The sequence below is a fragment of the Pundamilia nyererei genome, unplaced genomic scaffold, assembly GCF_000239375.1.
Source record: "Pundamilia nyererei isolate P.nyererei 1_Seehausen unplaced genomic scaffold, PunNye1.0 scaffold00002, whole genome shotgun sequence".
In the NCBI taxonomy this organism is placed as follows: Eukaryota; Metazoa; Chordata; class Actinopteri; order Cichliformes; family Cichlidae; genus Pundamilia; species Pundamilia nyererei.
In genome coordinates, this window is record NW_005187403.1 from 8,060,425 (window position 1) to 8,066,766 (window position 6,342).

At 40.9% G+C, this 6,342-nt stretch overlaps 1 protein-coding gene across 8 annotated transcripts in view; it reads left to right on the forward strand.

Annotated features, from left to right (window-relative positions):
• The first annotated feature begins 3,691 nt into the window (after positions 1-3,691).
• add1 (adducin 1 (alpha)) overlaps positions 3,692-6,342 on the forward strand; it is a 31,539-nt gene continuing 28,888 nt past the window's right edge. For 3 of the 8 annotated variants that reach the window (XM_005720393.1, XM_005720397.2, XM_005720398.2), the window contains exon 1: positions 3,693-3,865. The gene's annotated coding sequence lies outside the window, so the exon portion shown is untranslated. Of the gene's footprint in view, positions 3,866-6,342 lie in introns of all 8 variants that reach the window. The other 5 variants (XM_005720395.1, XM_005720402.2, XM_005720399.1 and 2 more) reach the window with 3 other exon arrangements.

A 6,342-nucleotide genomic window follows, 5' to 3' on the forward strand; every position in this document is an offset into this window, starting at 1 on the left:
CATAAATAAATAAATAAAATTATGTATTAGATGGGTTACTCAGGATATGTTAAATAGGAGATCTGGAATGTTGTTTCTGTTTCTGTTCATTTATTTCTTTCAGGAACCAAAATACATTAATTACATAAAAGGAAAAGATGTAGTGTATCACATTTAGCTGCCAGGTAATTTCCTTGTGCAGTTCCTGGGCATGTAGAACACATTACAAAAACTCACATTCCCACATATATACACATGCAGACACACAATAACAAAAGATAAACAACTCAAAAATACTAAAATATCTTCTTATTTATTATATTTTAATATGTTTTGATTGATATTTATGCAGTGTGCATTGTCACTTCAGTTCCAGCTCCCTACTTTTAAATGCATAGATAGATAGAGCTAGCAGACCTACTCGAACTCAGTCATGAAAAGTAACATTGAGGTACTTGTTTACTTAGGTTTATGTAAATCAGCCCTCCATAAAAATACAAAATCAAAATATTATGTGTAGTATTGTGCTCATGTTTCCAAATGTCATCCACAAACAAATAATCACAGCTGCACTTTTATTATCCTTTTATGAATGTTTCATTTGTTCTTTTTCAGCTTTAAACCATAATAGGCAGCTCCCAAAGGAAGATCATAGTCCGGATGTTTACTATACAGTAATAGGTGACTGATTTGTATATTTTAATGATATTTCATTATACTTTAACAGAGACTGAACCTGGCTCAGCAGCCGCGTCTAACTGATGTATGTAACTAATTATATCTGTGGATATTATTTTAAAGTTTCACAGTCTTGCACTGCTTTTCACGTATTGTCTTTATTTTTGTTAACATCCTTGTGAATAATCCATCTGTAGGTGGGACCACTGGGTTCAAAAGATCACTGCCAAAGTTCAAAGGTTACACAATATTTTCCTGAAGGAGAAGTGACTTGAAAACACACTGGGGAGGGAAAGACAGACTGACCATTGTCTTGTTGTGCAGGACAGAGAAGGAGGGAGTGGGGCTTTCCATGGCACCGCAAGCTGAAAACAATACCATCTTTGAGTCAACGACAGATTGCTGCTGCTACAAGATAGAACAGTATCACAGTATACCTCTGTGACTACTTTGTGGATTCACTGAGCAACAAATGCCAAGAACTTTACCTGCCCAGCTGAGCTGCAGTAAGCCTCTAATGTCCTTTATTGCAAGTCGTTGGTTAGGCTGTACCCTTAAATATGCCAGCGCTTCCAGGCATCTTCTGCTCAACTACAAATTGTTTATTTTCATATCAGCCCCCGGTGATTTGAGAGCTTTGAGCTGAAGGCTGGCTGTAGTTAAAAGGGGACGGCCAGTGCTGCCCTGAAATGAATACGAAAAGCAGCTGGGTTTATCTTCACTCACTCTGTGACATGTGCTTCTAAGAGAGAACAGGTGACCCAGGAGGAGGAATGTATGCTAACTTAAATGTAATGCTGCAGCTCGAATTATTTGCTATCACTTAAAAGACCTGCATTTTACATCATATTAGATTTACTAATGCTTGTTTTTCTAGGTCTTTCTGAGCTTGTCTGCCTCACCTTGTTTAAATAGACGTCCAAACTTATGTTTGTTAGTGTTAAAAAAAGACCGATATATGGATTAAAGAATCTTATTTTCCTGTTGCTGTTGATAGGAATATCAAATGATTGCATGAAATGAAAAAAGCAAGAGAGTGAGTGTCAGAGCACTAAGTAGATGCACATATACTTACACACACTGGCACACAATAGAGCAGAAAAATTAATAGAGCAAGGTGTAGCTTTCCAGTGTAAGTATATGATCTTCATGCCCAAGCCCTTCAGACACACTGGTTGGATATATTTAGAGTCCCTCGTCGGTGTATCCATGCTACAAGGCAGGCCGCAATTATTCCCAACAGTGAAAGGGCCAGTGCTGGTCTGAGATCAGTAAAGAGGAGAGTGCGTGTGTGTGTGTGTGTGTGTGTGTGTGTGTCAACTGGTACGGGACAGGATTAACGCCACAAGAGTCAGAAGCCAGCTCTGCCAGTGGTCCATTTGCATTGAAAGTAAGCCCAGCAAACTCAGAATGTTTTGCTGGGCTTGTTCTTACATTCAAATGCTAAGTAGTGCAATTCTAAAGAAATGAAGCCGTAAAAAACGTAACCATGTGATCTATAATATCAGTACAAGAGCAGTTGAAGAGCGTGACTGGTTCACTTCATGGTGCTGAAATAAAAATGATGATAATAATAACAACATATGGCAGAGAAGTGAGCTTTTCTTGTGACTTTTTTAGTCATCTGGTAAGCAGTCTGTGGGAAATTGGACCCTTGAATGCTGAATTCATGTGTGATTTTATCACAGGCGTGCAGAAGTGAAAGAGGAAAGGAGTTTTTTGGGCTCCTTATTTAGCTGGTCTCTCCTCTGTATTTACTTTTTGTTCTTATTTTCCTTTTCTAATAAGCCATGCACAATGAAACGCATGGTATTTGTTTTACAAAGCCTAGGTACTTCTCTGAATTCAACGCCTAGTTATGAACACCAAAACAACTAAGGCAGCTGATATGTTTGCCTGAGGCAGCAAGGCTACAGTAAGTATGTGGTGCTAGATTATATATGTTTGTGTTCTTTTAATTTTACACTGGACCGCAGTAATAGAAACAGTCATCTGTGCCACACAACAGCACAGTGTCAATTTCAAATCTCATTTAGAAATGTTTCTGAATACCTTGAACACTCTAATGTTATGCCCTACCAGCGCTGCAAACCAGTATTGCTCTGCAGCAGGTGTCTGCCTGAAGTCTGACAAAGCAGTACCATCTAGTGGCAAATAGTGAACATGTCAATATGTTTACATGAACCATTGCCCTCACATCTACTGCCATAGACTGTATAGAAAAAACAGCCTGCTGCAGTTATCCCTAATGAGTTAACTGCGCCCCCTGGCTGCCAGCTTTCCAATGTGTCCGATTGTCGACAGATATACCCTACAATGACTGTTGTTAACCCCACTCCCTGTCAGTGGCCTCCATGGTATCATCATCAAATCAATATGACTGCAAGTTTGCTGATTGCACCAACAGTTTTGCTGGATGCAAAGAATCAAGAGTAACCTTAGCGAACTCCTCTACTTACCTCATGTTTAGCCTACAAGAGATCAACACTACTTAATATATTTGGTGCACTTGAATGAGTTCTGAGAATGAGCAAATGCATGTTTAAATTATGTAATCAAATCACAACATGATCACAAACTTCCACTACTGTTCTAAAAACATGCACCATTTTCAGTATGGGTTTTTTTTTGTGCCACTGTTTTTCAAGCACACTCAGAGGAAGTTATGAATGAATATTACCACAAACCATCATTAACCATGATCAGTGAAGCATCCAATGGCACAAACCTGGGAGGTCAAGAGTAGCAAGTGATACAGTGCTGCTCCCAAAATATCCAAGCTGGGACTGAAGTGAGTTACATGACATTTGCAGCATATATTTTAATAAAATTACACTGCAGTGTAGCTGTGAGTAAAGCTGATTAAAAATAAACATTTGCGACAGGTTTCAGGTGCGTACCCTTCGTTTTAATAGGCTTTAAGTTTCAACACTGAAATATAAATCCAGCCATTTCTGCGGGGCGGGCCGATAACTCGCCCTCCAATCAGCGGCTACAATGGGTTAACATGTGCTCCCAGACGACCAATAGCGAGGGACGGACTAGGCCGTTTGCCGCACCCAAGTGAGGATGATGGCGGCTGGGCGGAGCGACGACGCGGGGACGACAAGCGCAGAGAGATAAACCCCACCGTGAGGAAAAATAGCGAAAACCGTTGTCCTGCTTTCACCGTGTTCTGTTTAAATATCACCATTTCATCAAAGAGAGGGTAAGCGCTGATATAATCAACGTGGTTTGCATTTCAGCGACGGTGTTTATCCGTGGCGGCTTCTTCATATCGGTGTCTTTCTCGCTGTGTGTTCAGTGAGGCTCGGCTCTGTTTTGCTAGCATGTTGCCATTGAGCGGGGGAGTCTGCACAGACGCTGCTGTGCACTGTTAATTAAACGACTGTTTCTGCGTTTCACTGTCCTTTATTAAACAATTCACATGGGCTCAGCTGCTCCCCTGGACCCCACACTTTGGTAATCAGAATGTTTTACACTAAGTATCGTTAGCATTCTTTCCTAGCAGGCCTGTGATGGTGGAGGTGGTATTTTTATTTTATTATTTATTGGCGCAGAGTTACCGTTGCGTTGTAATTTGGACCCCTCTAGCTGTTCGGGTCGATAGGTTTAGTCGGACAGAGGCTCCTCGCCGTGCAGGTCTTACTCTAGTCTGGGTGTGTTTCCAAAGAGTGGGGGAGAAATTTGGGTTCTTTCCAGCTGTGTGTGTGTGCTGGTGATGGAGCAGTTTCCTGTGCTAGGTCAGACAGCTTTATGTCCTGCATGATAATATGGGCTCGCACACACTCACTTTTAAATAATAAACAGGGTTTTCAAAAGAGAGCAAGAGAAACGCGTGGAATAATGCATTCTGTCAAATGGAAAGCTTGAAATGTATAGTACAGAAATGAGGGCTAGCTGAAAGCCTAAAAGTGTTATGGCTTGATGTGCATGGCATCTGGAGTGGGTACCACACCACATAGATTTGTTGTTGTTGTTGTTGTTTTAAATCTATCCTTAAAGGATAAATTTCATTTATTAGTGTGGCTTATACAACTGTAAATTGATCACCTTTTGATAACGTGGTGTTGCTCACAAAAAGGTTTCTGTCATATTTGTGCACTAAAACAATGATAGAAAATATCTACTTGTAGCCTTAAATGTTCACCTTGAATAAGGATGATTGAAAGATGGTCAATCTCAATACAGTTGCTCATTTGTTTTGAGGCCCATGCTTTCGAACAGAGCCCCTAAGCTGTGGCTGTGTCTGGCTTGTTTATAAAGTCTGCTGGGAAGTCCCTTCCCCCACTTTGTACTGTATGAGGATTATCAGAGCCAAACTGCCAAGATAAATTGTCTGTGAGTGTATGTGTTGAGGCACGGTAACTCCCTGGATTTGGTAACTCTGCCAGAATGAGCGAAACTCCCAGAGGATGGTGTTTAGCTTCGTCAGTCTGCTGCCACCCTCGATACACACTGAACTACTTCACATACACACTTACTGTAGATGCAGAGCTCTGTGTTTAACTCCCACTCCCCACACCTACACGCTTGACTTCAGTGCAGCTGAAAATGTGTTCCTCATTTTAGCTCCCTTCTCGCCGTTTCACTTTTTCCTTCCTTCCTCTCCATATGTGATCAGTTATAGCAGCATCTCAGGTGGTAGTGGCAGATGTGAAAATGGTCATTGGTGAACTTTAATTTGAACCATAGAGGTCACCAAAGATCATGTCAATTTGATGCAGCTGTGTTTAGGTTGCATATTTAGCTGGCAGATACATGCATACAGAATAGCATAGACCTTAGTGTAATGCTAGGGAAGCTGCACAGGGAGGAGTGTGTTGTTTCAGAGAATGGTCTTCCACCACCCTGTCCCATGTGACATACGACAGGCAGATGAATCTTGAACTGCATTTTCACAGTAGGGTTAAAAAGTGTCTCACCTTGTCATGGCAGTTACAAAAGATATCGTTTCCATACTCATCGACCCACTGAGGGTGATGCAGTTAATGTAGCACACAGTAAATATAGCACTACCAGCCTGCTGAAACACTCCCTATGAGGCACAGATGGAACGTCGGAGCCGTGTTGGCTGGGATGCATCACTGCACAAATGAAAGAGGGAGAGTTTAGTGCCCACTTTTACAGCCTATACCAGTGAGAGAGCAACAAATTATAATGTCTTAGATGCCAGCAAAGAAATTTCAGTTTAATTTAAATATAAGTTTCGGCTGCAGTTAATCTGTTTTTGCAACACAGTGTAACTCCCGCCTTGTTTGTAGTGTGTGCATTTAACAAAAAATATAAATGTAAAAAATGCTTGATGCTTAAGGGGTCGACGTTGGCCAAGCTGTGCTTGGAGTACCCTAGGATCTAAGCAGACTCCTTGCTGCATGTCGATTCTGTGGTTTTGTTTGTTTGTTTGTTTTGTTTTTTCCCCCTCTCACATTTCCTGCGATTCGCTTCAACCGCATGATCAAGAAATGCAAAGTTTTTTAGAAAGCCCCAAAAAATGGACCAAAAAAAAGTTGTCTCATTTTGAAAAATAAGGTTTCAAGATTTCACTTAGCTTTGACTCTTAAGTCCTATGTTTGAATATGAAATGGAAAAAAGGAATTACTTGTTTAAATTAGGGCTGCCACGATTAGTCGACTAGTCACGATTACGTTGACTATCAAAATCGTCGACGACTGATTTAATAGT